This window comes from Mirounga angustirostris, unplaced genomic scaffold, assembly GCF_029215605.1.
Source record: "Mirounga angustirostris isolate CCGP_5_RB_7025 unplaced genomic scaffold, mMirAng1.0.hap1 SCAF_6, whole genome shotgun sequence".
NCBI classification, from domain to species: domain Eukaryota; kingdom Metazoa; phylum Chordata; class Mammalia; order Carnivora; family Phocidae; genus Mirounga; species Mirounga angustirostris.
The window spans coordinates 114,678,901-114,694,234 of record NW_026991714.1 but is presented as its reverse complement, the minus strand read 5'-3'; the positions used below and the strand labels follow the sequence as shown (position 1 = coordinate 114,694,234).

Below are 15,334 nucleotides of genomic sequence, written 5' to 3'. Positions count from 1 at the left end.
TGATTAAAGTATCTATTGCTTCGGTTAGGAATGGGGGTGAAAGAGTGGGTGGGACTGGAAGGGGTAGCAGAGGGAGACTCAGGATGATGGTACAGTTAAGTGTCTTGACTGCGGTGATGGTTTCATGCAATAAAATTGCATAGTGCCCCCCTCAACACACACACACACACACACATATGCACACACACACGAGGCCAGGTATAAGTGGTGGAATCTGAATGGGCTGTGTGGATCGTACCAAGGTCTGTTGCCTGGTTTCAATATTGTCCTGTAATTACGTAGGATGTTTCCCTGGAGGAGGCTGGGGGAGGGTGCACAGGACCTCACTGTACATTTACATTTCTTTGCAACTGCCTGTGAATCTAGAATTATTTCAAAATGAAAAGGTTTTTAAAAATACCTACCCACCCCACAGTGCTGTTGTAACATTGTGCAGCTGTAGCTTAGGGTAATATCTGTGTTAAGTGTTCCATGAAGTTCGACAAGTAGTATAACAGGGTGTCTGCAAGATCAAGAAACAGAAGATGAACTTATTTTTAAAAAGTATGTTGGTAACCTTCCCAAATAGTATATTCAGTCTGCTTTTCTTCAACCACCAGACACCTTTTCCGATAAAATGCCTCTGAATTTAAAGCAATGGCTCCAGTTGTTCATCTTTTAAAAAGTATGACAATACCATACATTCTCCAGATTTTGTAACTTTTTGGACACTCAGTGGTGTGCTTGTCGATGGACATTGTTTCTTAGAAGTATTTCATCTGACAATGCATTAAGATTATTATCTGAAAATCTGCCCAGCATGCTATTCAACAGTTTACTTTCACATTTCCTGACTTTGTAGACACCTGCGTGTGACTCTCCTGCCCCTCATGAGTCTGCCCACCTTCTGTGTGGTTTGCCCCTCGCACGTCTGGTCCCAGACATGTTTGCCGACTGACTGAGTGAAAGACCACTCACCAAGGAAAACCTGCTAATTCCTCCAAGTGTAACTGATCATGTTCCTGGGGCAGCAACAGAAATTAGTTCCTCATGTTAATATTTTTCTGCAGGACACAAGCAACGTGAGATTCTTTTTTTTAAGGTTTTATTTATTTATTTAAGAGAGAGAGGCAGGGGGAGAAGAGGGAGAGGGATAAGCAGACTCTGTGCTGAGAACGGAGCCCAGCGTAGAGCTCAATCTCACGACCCTGAGATCATGACCTGAGCCAAAACCAAGCGTCGGATACTCAACCTACTGAGCCACCCAGGCGGCCCACAACATGAGATTCTTAAGGTGATTTGTTGAGTTTCTTTTTAGACAGGGAAGTGAGAAGGGTACCCTACCACGTATTGGCCTAATCTTCCTAACACTCTGGTGAGTGGACGTAATGTCCCTGTCTCACAGATGTGGAAACTGGCACAGAGGGGCGACTTGTCCAAGGTCACAGAACTAGTAGAAAGTGGAGTCCAGGCTCTATGCCGCCCCAGGGTGTCACCCTTACGCAGGCAGGTGCTAGGTACCAAAGCTCTGAGACATGGAGGGGCACAGACAGAAATTCCTCAGCTAGAGATACCGTATCTGATAGGGAAGAGGCAAACGTTCAGGAGGCACGCTCCGTGCCAGCTCAGAACAAAGATGTTGATAAAATTCTTTACAAGTGATCTCAGCGAGACTAAATCTCCGGATAAATTAAGATCAGGGGAGGAATGTGGCAGGGAATTAGTGGGGAGGGGGTGGTTGGAGGGCCCAGGTCACCTCCAAAAAGCCAAGCCCAGGTACAGAGGCTCCTCCAATGGGGAGCCTTCAGCTTAGGAACTTTCTTAGACAAAAGGCCAATCTTTAGTCTAGATCATTCCTTCACCTGGTGTGGTCCATGGACCTGCTGCATCGGCATCACCTGGGAGCTTGTTGGGAATGCAGATTCTCAGGCCCCGCCCGGAACTCCTGAGACAGAAAATGTGTGATAGCAGCGTGTCCTGGTGACCTGTGTGCACATTCAAATGCAGGAAACGCTGCCTTCGAGGCAACCAATGCCCACGGACTGTGAGCGCCTGCAGGCAAGGATCGCGCTTGTGTGCTCAGAGCCTGGTGCCTGGCTTCTGAAGGCGCTTGATAAATTAAACCAATGAAGGAGCAATAATTCAGAGCAGGAAGAGAGCTGAGAGTGGTGGTAGAGAGAGGCAAACAAGGACAAGAAATTGGGTCTAGCTCTCAGGCTACAAAGGGAGTGGCCAACCAGGGCCAATTACCCAGCAGCGGACTCTGGCCCACAGGAAGAATGGTGTTTGGCTCATGGAATATTTTTCAAAGCAAAAAGTTTTACTTATGGAAAATACCAACTTCGATAGAGTAAATGTGGGTCGCTTTCTCCATAAGAACAGTGAGCAGCAGCTCAATAACAGGTCCCTCGGAGACAGAGCTTGATGGCTCTCCATTTGGCTAAGATCCCCACCACTCCCTAAGGTACCCCACCTGCTTCCTCCGTTCATCGTCCATGCCTGATCTCTCTATAAAGGTTCGAGTCCGTGAACCCTAGTGTGGCTGATCATAAGCTCAAATCAGAGACGGCTAGAAAATGATAGGTGTACGTTGACTGAATCATTTGACACCTCCAGGCATTCCTCACGTGGGGTTGTGGTTAAGGGCGAGGTGTTCAGTCACGCTGTCTGAGATTCAGTTTTGTCTCGGCCTCTTCCCAGGTCTGGGGGCCTGAGTGAGTCACCTAACCCTCACGCTGCGGGCTCTTCGTCTGTAAAATGGCCTCCATAGAAGCAGAGCATAAAGCCCCACGCCTGGCACGTGGTTAGCCGGAGCTAATTTGCAAGACATTAGCCCTTGCGGCTGCCAGAGCAAGATGACACACAGGTATACAGACAGGCATTTATTCCCTGCATTGCTAATATTTCCACATGAACGATGGCGATTATTCATTTATGATTACGTTAATATCAGTATGTTCCCTATAAAGGTGTACCTATTCCATAAATGTTTAAAATTCAGTGAGGCTAAATAGTTTATACACTTGAACATGTATACTTATCAAAAGCCTGAAATAAAAACATAAGCCTATGAAATAGAAGCATTAAAGATATATTAGCAGATTAACTTAATAAAAGAGTCAAACATGGCAGACCAATCCCCATGAAATCAAGAAAATTTTAATAATTGGGATGCCTGGGTGGCTCAGTCGGTTAAGCGTTTGCCTTCGGCTCGGGTCATGATCCCAGGGTCCTGGGATCGAGCCCCGCATCGGGCTCCCTGCTCGGCGGGAAGCCTGCTTCTCCCTCTCCCTCTCCCCCTGCTTGTGTTCCTGCTCTCGCCGTCTCTGTCTCTGTCAAATAAATAAATAAAATCTTTAAAAAAAAAAAAAGAATTCTTAGGGGCGCCTGGGTGGCTCAGTTGGTTGAGCGACTGCCTTCGGCTCGGGTCATGATCCCAGAGTCCTGGGATTGAGCCCCGCATCGGGCTCCCTCCTCAGTGGGAAGCCTGCTTCTCCCTCTCCCACTCCCCCTGCTTGTGTTCCTGCTCTCGCTGTCTCTGTCTCTGTCAAATAAATAAATAAAATCTTTAAAAAAAAAAAAGAATTCTTAGGGGCGCCTGGGTGGCTCAGTTGGTTGAGCAACTGCCTTCGGCTCAGGTCATGATCCCAGGGTCCTGGGATCAAGTCCCGCGTCGGGCTCCCTGCTCTGCGGGGAGCCTGCTTCTCCCTCTGCCTCTGTCTCTCTCTCTCTCTCTGTCTCTCATGAATAAATAAATAAAATCTTTAAAAAAAAAAAAGAAAATTTTAATAATCACAAACACTTGAAATGAAATACTATTTGATGTTACTCTTGAATCGTGAGCCTATTTTTGTGCACATTTTTTTTTCTAGCTGTCACAAAAAATTTTTCACTCTGCGCTGGTGAGGAGAGTGCTCCAAGCTAAATTTCAGGCTAACTCCGAATATTATCCTTTGAGTTCTTCATCTTCAAATAACCCATTTCTCATTTGATACTTTTGAGATTTTTATTTTTGTCCCCCTTTTTTGTTGTTCTTAGCAGCGACTACATCTTTTAATTGATTAGTAGCTCTGGTTGTATTTCAAAAGAAGAGTTTCGGGATTGCCTTCATCTTCTCGAGTGTTCTCCTGGGTAGGTGGAGATCCTAGTGGGCCGGGTCGATGGATCGCCTGGAGCAATCTCTAGGCTGTTGGGTCTGAATGCCACGGGTTGGGAGGTCTTTGAACCAGAACAAGGGTTTATGGTGTGACAGAGTCACCTTGGGTTTCCTGCCTCCCCTCTGGATGATGGAGAAATAGAAAACCACTTTCTAAACAAGTTTACTTTTACTGGATCCAAACTTCTACTGCAGGCTATCCCGTGTGTAAATGATTCCAATTTTTAAAAAAAATATATCACAAAAATGCCCATAGTTCAGCACTTTTTATTTTATTTTATTTATTTTATTTTATTTTTTTAAAAAGATTTTATTTATTAACTGAGGGAGAGAGAGAGAGAATGAGTGGGAGGGGGGACAGAGGGAGAAGTAGGCTCCCTGTGGAGGAGGGCCAACGTGGGACTCAATCCCAGGATTCTGGGATCATGACCTGAGCCGAAGGCAGATGCTTAACTGACTGACCCTCCCAGGTGCCCAGTTAGCACTTTTTAAAAGCACATTATTCTGGGGGCGCCAGGGTGGCTCAGTTAAGCGTCTGACTCTTGATTTCAGCTCAGGTCATGATATCAGGGTCAAGAGATAGAGCCCCACATGGAGCTCTGTGCTCAGCTTGGAGCCTGCTTGGGATTCTCTCTCTCCTTTTCCCTCTGCCCCTCCCCCACCATGCTCACATGCATGCATGCGCTCGCGCTCTGTCTTTCTCTCTCAGAAAAAAAAGAAAGGAAGAGAAAAGAAAAAGGGGAAAAAAGAAAGAAAAGCACATTATTCTGGAATACCAGAATGTTAAAAACTGGGGTTGCAATCAGTTAAAAGACTGCAGATTTGGAAGTTCTTCTGAAGGTCAGTAACAGTTCTCTGGGTCGCCAGGGCACAGCTCGCCCTGATGCTTTACTAAGTGCGAGGAATCAGAGCTGGGGAGGCCAAGACCTTTATTTGGAAATCGGGTCTTTGCCTATGCGATTAGTTAAGATGAGGTCCTGAGTAGTGGAGGTACTAAGTCCAGTGACTGGTACCCTTACAAGAAGATGGAGATCTGGACTTTCAGACACACGAGGCAGAAGGCCCTTGAGGATGGAGGCCGAGACTGAATTGATGCAGCCATAGGCCAGGGAATGCCAAGGATTTCCGAGTGACCCCAGCAGCTAGTTCAGAGGCCTGGAAGTCCAAAGGCTTCCCTAGAGCCTTCAGAGGGAGCTCGGCCCTGCCTACACCCTGATTTCAGCCTTCTTGCCTCCAGAGCTCAGAGAGAACGCATTGCTGTTGTGTTAAGCCACCTGGTCTGTGCTAGTCCATCACAGCATCCCTAGGACCAATACAGTCATGGAGTTGGAAGGGAAACTCCCAGAGCCTCAGGCCCTTCTCAGCAGGGCCTGCTTTCGCTGACCTTGAATCCAAGCCACACTGTTAGGAGCCAAAACCCGGAAGACCTGGCTCTTTTTCCTCCCTTCCTGCCCAGTGAGTGGCCCACCTTCCCACACCCCCTCTCTGCCCGGCTCTGGCACCCGGGCACCGTGCTAGTCCAGCCACCACACCTCAGTCCCCAGGCCCTCAGCCTCCCCCCGTGACTTCCACGTGCTGTCTGTGATCGAGTGGAAAGAGCAGACAGCTATAGGAATCTGAGAGAACCAGAAAAGAATGGGCTTTTCCTAGCTGTGAGCCCTGCCTTGGAAAGTCACCCCGTCTGCCCGAGCATCCTTGGATGATGATAATAATGGCCTGGATGGGCCTTGGTAGGGATGCACATTGCAGGTGCTCCATATGTGTGAGAACCCCCCTCCCTCCCTCCCAGGGTCAGAAGAGTTGAGAATCCCAGCATCCTGGAGAGCCAAGCTTCTCCCAATGGGCTTGGGGCAGGACTAGAGTAGGTGGAGATGGGCCAGAACACACCCTCCGTACGCAGCTCCTTCCTCTGGGGGGAAGAGGCCTGGCGAGGGAGGTGGGAGACACCGGTCCTCATCACAGATACACAGGCCCCAGGCTGAGAAGGGGCGTGCAGAGCGGGAGGCTCCGGTCTGGTTGCCTGTGTCTGGCACAGAGTGGTACCCCACAAATACGTGTCAAAGGACAAATGCTGCAGCAGGAAAGAACAGTCCAGCAGATGTGCCAGAGGGCCGGCGGGCCAGCCCACCACACAAGAGCCTGCGTGGAAGGAATGTGCAGTGCAGAGATTTCTTTGTTTTAAGTTGAGAGAAGCTGATCTTCTTTGTTCTGTGAAGGGTCACTCAAGTGGCCCTCTTGGATATGCAAATGCCTGACAAGTGTCCTGGGATCAGTTTGTAACGGGGACCTTTTGTGGCTGTGGGTGGTGAGTTCTGTTTTTTTATTTTTTGAGCGGCTTGGCAAAGATTGTGCCTTTCTCTGGCCTACAGCAGACAGGGGGATTTTGCTGGGAGAGTTGGTGGAGGAGAAATTTGTGGACTGATTTGCACCGAGAGCCCAAGTTTTCTGGAAGGAATGAGATGGTTCCACCCATAAAGTGTTTTCACACTTTTTTGACAACAAGAAATAAACATTACATCCCACCCCAGGGCCCAGGCACACGCTGAAGCAAAGGTTTCACAAAACGGCTTTATTCGCATATGCAGTGTCCAGTGGCATTTTTAATTCTATGTGATTCTATCTCATTTTAAAAAATACTGGTCAAGACCCACTGAGTTGATTTCATGACCCCCTAATAGATTGAGCCCATACTCTGAAAAATGCTTCCTGGTTTTGGAGTTCAGGAGATCTGCTGGGTGGACCAAGGCCAGGCTGCAGGAAGGACTCTGAGGCCATGGAAGGAGAGGCCTTGAGGGTAGTGAGCCTCATCCAGGGCTGAGGAACTAGGGAGGAGAGGAACAGTGGCCCTGGGGGCTTAACAGATACCAGAACTGCCTCTGACCCAGCTATCTGAGACCTACTGGTCCCCTGGAAATTGTGTAATTGTGTGTGTGTGTCTGTGTGTGTGAGATCTGACAGAGGAGGTCTGTAGAAGCTGGTGGATGGTCTCCCCAAGTTGGGGGGCATGTGCCAGAGGTTCTGTGTGTCTCTGGAGAGACTCGGCAGCCCTCTCCTTCCCCATGGGGGCATATCTGTGATGCCCAGCAGCCCATCCCCACACAGCTGTAATCTTGTTGCCCCTACTGCAGCCAGCTTGGGAGGGGACCACCCCAAGCTCACCATCTTGGGGCAGCCCAGCACCCTGTGGGAGTGACCAAGTGAGGGAATCCACAGTCGTACCCCAGAGGCCCTGAATTATCTGGCAGGGAGCGCTCCCGACTGAGCAGGATGCTGAGGCCTGGATGGAACACCCAGGAGGAGTTACAGAAAGTGGCCCTTCAGTGGCCCTCTGGGACATGCAAAACCCTGGGGAATAGAGACTCTACCCATCCCCACATCTATGCTTTAGGTGCATGGCCAATGCTAGCTTCTGCTCAGTAGCCTGATGGGCACGAGATAGGAAGAAGTGGCCTGGACACTTGTCCACCAGAACGGAGAAATGGGAAGCCGAGCTGTCCTGCATTTTCTCCTTCAACAACTAGGTGGCGGCAACAAGCACAAGTACTCCGTCCCCTTCCTAAGGACTCTGCATCCCCATCTCCCTCCTCAGGGGTAGAATTCTCCCACTCCAGCCCCTCCACCTGCCCAGCGCCCCATCCGCTAAGAAAGGGAAGGCTGTTGGGCACTGAATTTGTGTCAAGCTCTTTTCTTAGCACCCCAGTTAATCCTCACAGTCCTTCAGGACCTTCAGCCCCATTCATTGCCCCCATTGAAGGACTGAGGGTCATCCAAGATGTTGCAAATTGGAATTCAATTCAGACAGCCTTGGCATCCATTTCAGTATGGTGGCAAAATACAAGCCTGAGCATCAAATCACCTGACTGCCTTTCATGGCACCTCAGCCGTCCGAACCCCAGGGGTTCAGCCAAACCCGTTTCTTTTTCCTATGGCCATGCAGACTGTTTCCCAGCCTCCCCATCCAGTAAGACAAGTCACATGACTGAGCTTTGGACAATGGAATGTGGGTGGGAGTGCCGATATAGGCTGCTCTCAGCCCCTAAAATCCCGAGGTCTCCCTGCCCCCTGTTCCCTCCTCTGACAAACAGATGGAGAGGATCCAGAGGACGACACCAAGGCCCTAGGAGGAGCCTGGGTCCCCAAGTGACCACATGGAGCAGAAACCCCTCCCCCTCTTCCCTTCATGCTGCTCTACACGAGATGGTGACGGGAGCAAGAGAGAATGTTTATAGGGTTAAGCCACTGACATTGTGCAGTTGTTTGTTACAGTTGCAAGCCTTGATTACCTGATTAATGAGCTCGCTTTCTTATCTGCAAGTTGGGGTTATCAGCACTCCTTCTCAGGGTTGTTGTGTCAATGCTATACGTTGTATGTAAATCGCCCAACCTGGGGGCTGGCACAGTGCAAACACTCAAAGGCTCACCCCCTGAGGTCCCTCCCCTGCACTATCAGCAGCCACAACAATAATGGTGACAACAGCAAGAAGGGCGTGTTAAGCCCCAGTTGACAGTGCCATGCCTCTAGCTAGGTGGACCAGACAGCAGGTGGGCCAGCTCCGGGTGGAGGGTCTCATCTCCTGCGGCATGTGCAGATGCTAGGAGCCTTCAAGGGTACATAGGTCCTGTCTATGCAAATGCTTTGTCTCCTGGAAGTCTACTCTAACTGTGGAGACACACCATCAGGGAGGATCTGTAAGTGGGATGCTGAGCTAAGGGGATCATACACACTTAAAGTGACAGATGAGAGTCACGCTGCCTGTCTCTTCTCGTTACTAGCTGTGGGACCGCAGGTAAATCACTTAGCCTATCAGTGCCTCAGTTTCCCCATCAGCAAAATGTGGATGTAATACGGTTCTTGTGGAGATTAAGTTAATATACGTAGAATGCTCAGAACAGTGCCTGGCATCCAGCAGGTGCTCAATGTGCGTTGCTCTTCCTACCAAAGCAAGTATCCCACTTAGTACCTCCCGGTCAAGCAGCTGAGACCACCTTCAGACCCGAGTGTGTGGAAAGGCCTGATGCCACAGTCTCCCTCGAGGAGGTGCTGCTGCAGCTGTCTAGGCCCCTAGGCAGGGGGCAAAAGCCCTCACGACCAGGGCTGTGGCCTCCCGCTCTTTCCCATGCTGCATTTCTCCCGGGGGCGGGAGAGGAAAGAAAGAAAGGCAGAAAGAGCAGGTGGGGGCAGGGGTGGGGTGAGACTCCAGGAAAAGACAATGGGCTTTGTAAAATCCCTCTCTGGGCAGTCTGGCCAAGTTCAATGGCTGCAGGCCACATGAACAGCAAGAAAAATGTGGCCCAGGAATTTCTCCCCAACGATTCCCCTTGTCTTTCTCTGTGGGAATTTGGAGCTGCAGACACATTCCTTCCATGAACAACGTCCACAGCAGCTGAAGACCCATTGGCCAGGGCTGGGGAACCCGGCTGGCCAGCACCTCTGGGGCCCCGCCTCCAGTGCCACCCCCACCCCCAGGAGTAGGCATGGCAAATGTGCAGGAGAACGGTCTCTCGCTGGCCGACTTCAGAGCCCACTCTGACCTCTGCCCAGCACTGCACACGCCTCTCAAGAGCCAACTGTCTGGACAGTTTGTGCAGCTGCTTTTTCCCAATCTGTCACCCAGAGGTGGAAACTAGCCATCATGGACAGAATTCCTACCTCTTCCAGCCTCTTAGAGATGGGAATTCACTTTTTTCTAAGCCAAGTACTTCCTGGCTTAATACGAAACAATTTCCTAATGCTCTAAAATTCTTTTAAAACAGAGGGCTGCAAACTGCATAAACCCACAGGCCAAATATGGCTTACCACCTGCTTTTCCAAATAAAGTTTTATTGAAACACAGCCACACCCATTCATTTATGTACTGTCTATGGCTGCTTCCATGCTATGAGGACAGAGCTGGGTAACTGCTGTGGAGACCATGTGGCCTGCAAAGTTTAAATATGTTTATGATCTACCCCTTAGAAAAAATTTACTGACTCTTGGTTTAAAGTAGAATATATTACATTCACTTATTTACTTATACTCTTATGTTATTCCACAAAGGATTTGAGATGGCTTCTAATGAGAGCACTTAGTATAAAATGAAGGTAACACAATAGAAATAATTTAAAAAAATATAAGGACCAGAGAAAATACAAATAAAAGTAGAAAAGCAGGGGTGCTTGGCTGGCTCAGTAGAACATGCAACTCCTGATCTTGGAGTCATGAGGTTGAACCCCATGTTGAGGATAGAGTTTGCTTAAAAAAAAAAAAAAAAGTAGAAAAGCAAAATCAGCACACACAAGCATGGATGTGATGGCCTATCTTAGGGCCTTCATACTTGCCAAAGCCAAACTTTAAATTTTCTCTGAGCTTCCTGGCAGCCAAAGGAAAAAAGACAATTAGGAGTTAAGTCTCATTAAAGGAAAGGAAAAAGCAGACCAGACCTTATGGAATCCACAGCCTTTTCTAGCACAAAGCAGTGTAGGCCTGCTTCAAACAGACTCTACCTTCCCCAGAGTCACATCCTTCATTAAAAAAAGAGAAAGAAAGAAAGAAAGAAAGAAAGAAAGAAAGAAAGAAAGAAAGAAAGAAAGAAAGAAAGAAAAGAAAGAAAAAGAAAGAAGAAAGAAAGAAAGAAAGAAAGAAAGAAAGAAAGAAAGAAAGAAAGAAAGAAAGAAAGAAAGAAAGAAACCAGAACAATGAGTCTGTAAAGTGAATAGTAACGGTAATGCTGCTGATGACAGATAATATGGGAAGAGGGGTGCTAGTGAACACATTTGATCAGATAGTGAAATCCAAACCTGTTGGCTTCCATGCACTGTGGTAGAAGTGCACAGAACATATTTTGAGATACGGGGTGAGCAGCCTCCCTTCTGTTTATCATTTCTGCAGGTCTGTTTCAGGGCAAAAACCGAAGCTGACTGGAGGTAGGCCCGACTTGTCACTAACTTACCTTTCAGTGCCTGGCACAAAGCAGGCCCTCAAAAAATGCTTGATGTGGGGTGGATCTGGCTCGCAGATTTCCCATGAAAAGTGAGGAAGTTGTACGAAACCATAAAGTCTTTCCAGTTCTAGAACATCTGTGCGTCTTGGTGGTGTACACATGGCATGGATTTTGGCCAAAATCCTACCACAGATCAGAACTTGATGGGAGGAGAGGATGGCGGGAGAGGCAGCCCAGATGGAGACCCTCACCTCCCAGAGGCAAGAGGCAGGGGTCTGGTCATTAGGAAGGTGACCTATGGTGGTCAGACTGCCCAGATTGCAGGGCGGGCTCTCCCACCCACCAGCTGTGTGACCTGGAGAGCTCACACGGCCTGAGCAGGTATCCATAGCCTCTCCTGTGAAAGGCTCCACACCAGACTGCTGTGGACAGGAAAGGAGATGCTAGGGACAGTATGAGAGAGGTTTGTGACACGCGGTCTACAAAGTGCCTTTGTCTTCAAGACGCCCCTTCTACAGGAGCCAAGGCTGCCAGGAAGTGGCCCTGACGCTGAAAAGCTAACAGAGCAATGAGCTTCCCGTGGCTTTCCTGCCAGGCGTGGTCCAGCCCTTCATAGGGGCTGTCTTTTCTATCCCATGTCTCACCTACAGACACGCCTTAGACCCATGGGGCACTGGATTCAACACCAAGTGTTGTCCCTTTCCCCTCCAGAATATCTCCCAGAGTCATTAACAGCTCAGGCTCCAAAGCAAGATAGGCCGGGTTCCAGTCTGAGCTGACATTAATTAGCTGTGGGACCCAGTGCAAATTACTTTACCTCTCTGTGCCTCGGGGTCCTCCACCTTAAAGTGGAATAAATGATGATATGCAACACATAGGACTGCTCTGAACTCGAAAGGAATGTCGAGCTCTTGGCCCAGCACGCCGGCCCAGCCCGACAGTGCCGGCGATGAGTACTATATACTACTCCCCAGGGTCCAGTTGTATTACTGCATCACAAACCACCCCGGGGGTTAGTGACTTACAACATCCGATTTGCTCACTACTCTACGGTGTGGGCAGGGCTCGGCGGGCCCAGCTCGTCTTTGCTCTACGTATATTGGCTGGAGGATCCTTTTCCAGGGTGGCCTCACACAGGGCTGGAAGAAGAGGTTGCTGGCCTTGGCCTTGGTTCTCCCTGTGGTCTCTCTGTGCTGCTAGGTTGGGTTTCCTGCAGCGTGGCAGGCTCAGGACAGTCCCCCCACTCACAGGGGGAAGACAGTTCACCCCCAGAACTGGCCCAGAGTCACTGCTGTCACCTGTGGGTTAACGCAGGTCATAGGGCAGCCCAGATTTGAGGGGACGGGCGCAAGCAGGTGGGAGGACGGGGAGATGTGGATCACCAGGGCCACCCTGCTGATACACATCCCACCTGGTCTGCTCCTCTTCCCTCCTGCTGCATCCCCCACTGCTGTGCTCAGGTGGCTGCCTTTTGCTTCTTAGCTTCTCCCTGCTCCCGGTCACCCCTTTCCGGTCCCTACTTCAGTCCCATGCCAGGCTGATGAGTCAGAATCACAGGCTGCCTCATTTTCCCCTACCCTAGATGCCCCGCTGCACTTTCCCACCCCAGAAACTAGCTCCTCAACACTATCACAGCACCGCCTGTTGGAGGACCTTTTTTTTTTTTTTTTAAGATTTTATTTATTTATTTGAGACAGAATGAAAGACAGAGAGCATGAGAGGGAGGAGGGTCAGAGGGAGAAGCAGACTCCCCGCTGAGCAGGGAGCCCGATGCGGGACTCGATCCCGGGACTCCAGGATCATGACCTGAGCCGAAGGCAGTCGCTTAACCAACTGAGCCACCCAGGCGCCCTCGGAGGACCATTCTTATGCCATCCTCTGAGGAGCTGGTGTCCTCCTCATGTCTCAACGCTCATCTCAAAAAACCTCTGCTCTGACCCCCCCTCAGCACTGGGTCACTGCCCCCCACCCAGAGTTCTCAGGGTGTCCTCTTGGCCTCTACAGAGCTCAGGCCTCGGGTTTTCTCACGTTTAATTGTGTCCAGTCGTTGCTTGGTACATAGATGAGTGAATGAATGAATGAATGAATGATCCATCATAGCCCCCAAAGCTACACCTGTGACTAAGATACCATGACCCCATTCCTACCATTCCCCTGAGCTGCCCAAGGCTGTGCTCACACCTTGAGATGGTACCATGAGAGTGCCTTGGTATGTCAGGAAGGAGCAGCCTCCCTTACAGAGAGGTAGAAGGACTAGCTCCTGAGTCTCCTGAGCAAATCCCTGAATGGTCTAGGGCATTTCTGGAACCAGGAGCTCAGGCTGCACAAAGCCAGGATCCTAGCAGCAGCATCCTTCCTAGAAACAACTCCATATCCTCACTTTGAAATGGAATGAAGCATCGAAGGCAGAGCCCTGAGTGGATGGGGCTAGCCCCAGCCCCAGAGTTTTTGTCCTCCAAATCTGGTATCCAACCTTCCTCCCAGAGTCCACTGTGCTCACTGGAAACCCACCCCCCAGATTCTGGCTCTGCTTCCCAGTAGTGTACAGGATGTTGGCCTTTCAGCTCAGTAAGAGATCTCAGAGCCCCCTATTACCCTAACTACTCTCCTGGAGTGGGGTGGCTTGAGCTCATCTGGAGCCTTGCACCACTGAGTATTCCTGATCTTTTGGCTCCATTCAAGATGGTTTGGGGTCATGATCAATTCAGGGAAGAGAGCTACGTTCAAGGAGTTTGGTTTTTCAGGCAAATTCCATGCTCAGTATGTGCTTTTCCAGTTGCAGCCCATACCTCTATCCCTAAATGAGGAAATGCCATCCACCCATCTATCCATCCACCCATCTGCCCACCCACCTACCCACCCACCCATCCATCCATCTATCCATCCATCTATCCATCCATCCATCCATCCATCCATCCATCCATCCATCCATCCATCCAACCATACATCTTGGCTCTACCACTTACCACTTCATTGGTCTTGGGCAAGCTTCTTCACCTCCCTGAACTTTTGTTTCTTCCTCCGTAGGTTGAATCTAATGTCATCTACCTCATAGGATTGTCCTATGGTAAACTGTGATATTAGCACTTGTGAATTGCCTGGCACCTGGTAGGAAGCACAGAGTGAATGTTATTTTTTTCTTCCCTTTTAAGGAATAGACACATAACTAGAAAACTATAAAAAGACAATGAATAATCAGTAATTAAATTGTGTGAAAACAAAGGCAATAATACTAGAAGTTCTTGCCTTGCTTTCTGTCTCCTAAACTGCCCTGGGAGTTGATATTAAAAGTCACTTTGAAAAGTAGAGTATCCAAAATATATTTGAACGGTTCAATGGGGATGCTGACCCTCTATAATAGGCTCATTTGAAATGATCCTGCTTTGCTACTTCCTCTTAGAAAGATAAACAAGCAGCCCACAATGGCCGCTGTGATGTTTTCTTTTAAATCTTGCTTTCCAAATGTAGGACTTGGCCGTTGGACAATCACCCGGGGGCTCGCTCCCCGCACATGCTCTCCCTGAATGCAGGGAGCTCTAGCTTGGAATTCCTGGGGCCTCATTAAGCCCGCTGTGACTAAGTGATCTTGCCTGGTGCTAAAACTGTTTAAAATGACTTGGCAGCAACCATAAGTCAGGTCTCTCCGTTTTTTCTCAGTTCCTCCCTCTCTGTAACCCCCGCCTACATGTCATGAAGTGAAAACATCTTTCTTTCCGGATCTACTGCAGGACAACCCTTCTCTCTCCCTGAAAAAGCCTCATCCTGGTCTTTCTGGAGATTAAGGAGAGGGAGGCAGAAATCTGCCCCTTTGTTAATCTCTCCTTTGAATAAGACTTAACTCCTGGGAAAACCTCTTCTCGGCTCCAAGTCCTTCTTTCCTCGGGTCCCCCCCCCAACCCCCAGTAACTGTTCTACTCCAGCCACAGGCAGCCTGGACTAGCGGCTGCTCTCTTCCTGGACCACCTCTGTTTTCCCAAGAGGTAGGGCGGAAGGGAGAAAATCCCCAGCAAGCCAAAGCCATCAGAGGCTCATCATAGCCCTTTAGGCGCAGAACAGATCCCAGGACCTGATGGGCTGAGAAAGAACCTGATATTTAATTACACATTATGTAAATACACCTTTCTTTTAAGAAATGAGACCACTATCAACATGCTAAAGTCTCCTGACACCATCTTTCAATCTGTTCTTGTCACTCACCCTCTCCGCAGAGATTTTTCTAGGCCCCAGCGTGGAGAGCTGTGCCCCACACCGAGTGACCCGTCTGGTACTATTTTGTAGG

The 15,334-nt window shown here is 49.3% G+C and overlaps 1 protein-coding gene across 10 annotated transcripts in view; it reads left to right on the top strand.

Moving 5' to 3' along the window:
* The window catches only part of ARHGAP22 (Rho GTPase activating protein 22), a 169,452-nt gene that overhangs the window by 87,434 nt on the left and 66,684 nt on the right, over positions 1-15,334 (top strand). The window lies entirely within an intron of this gene.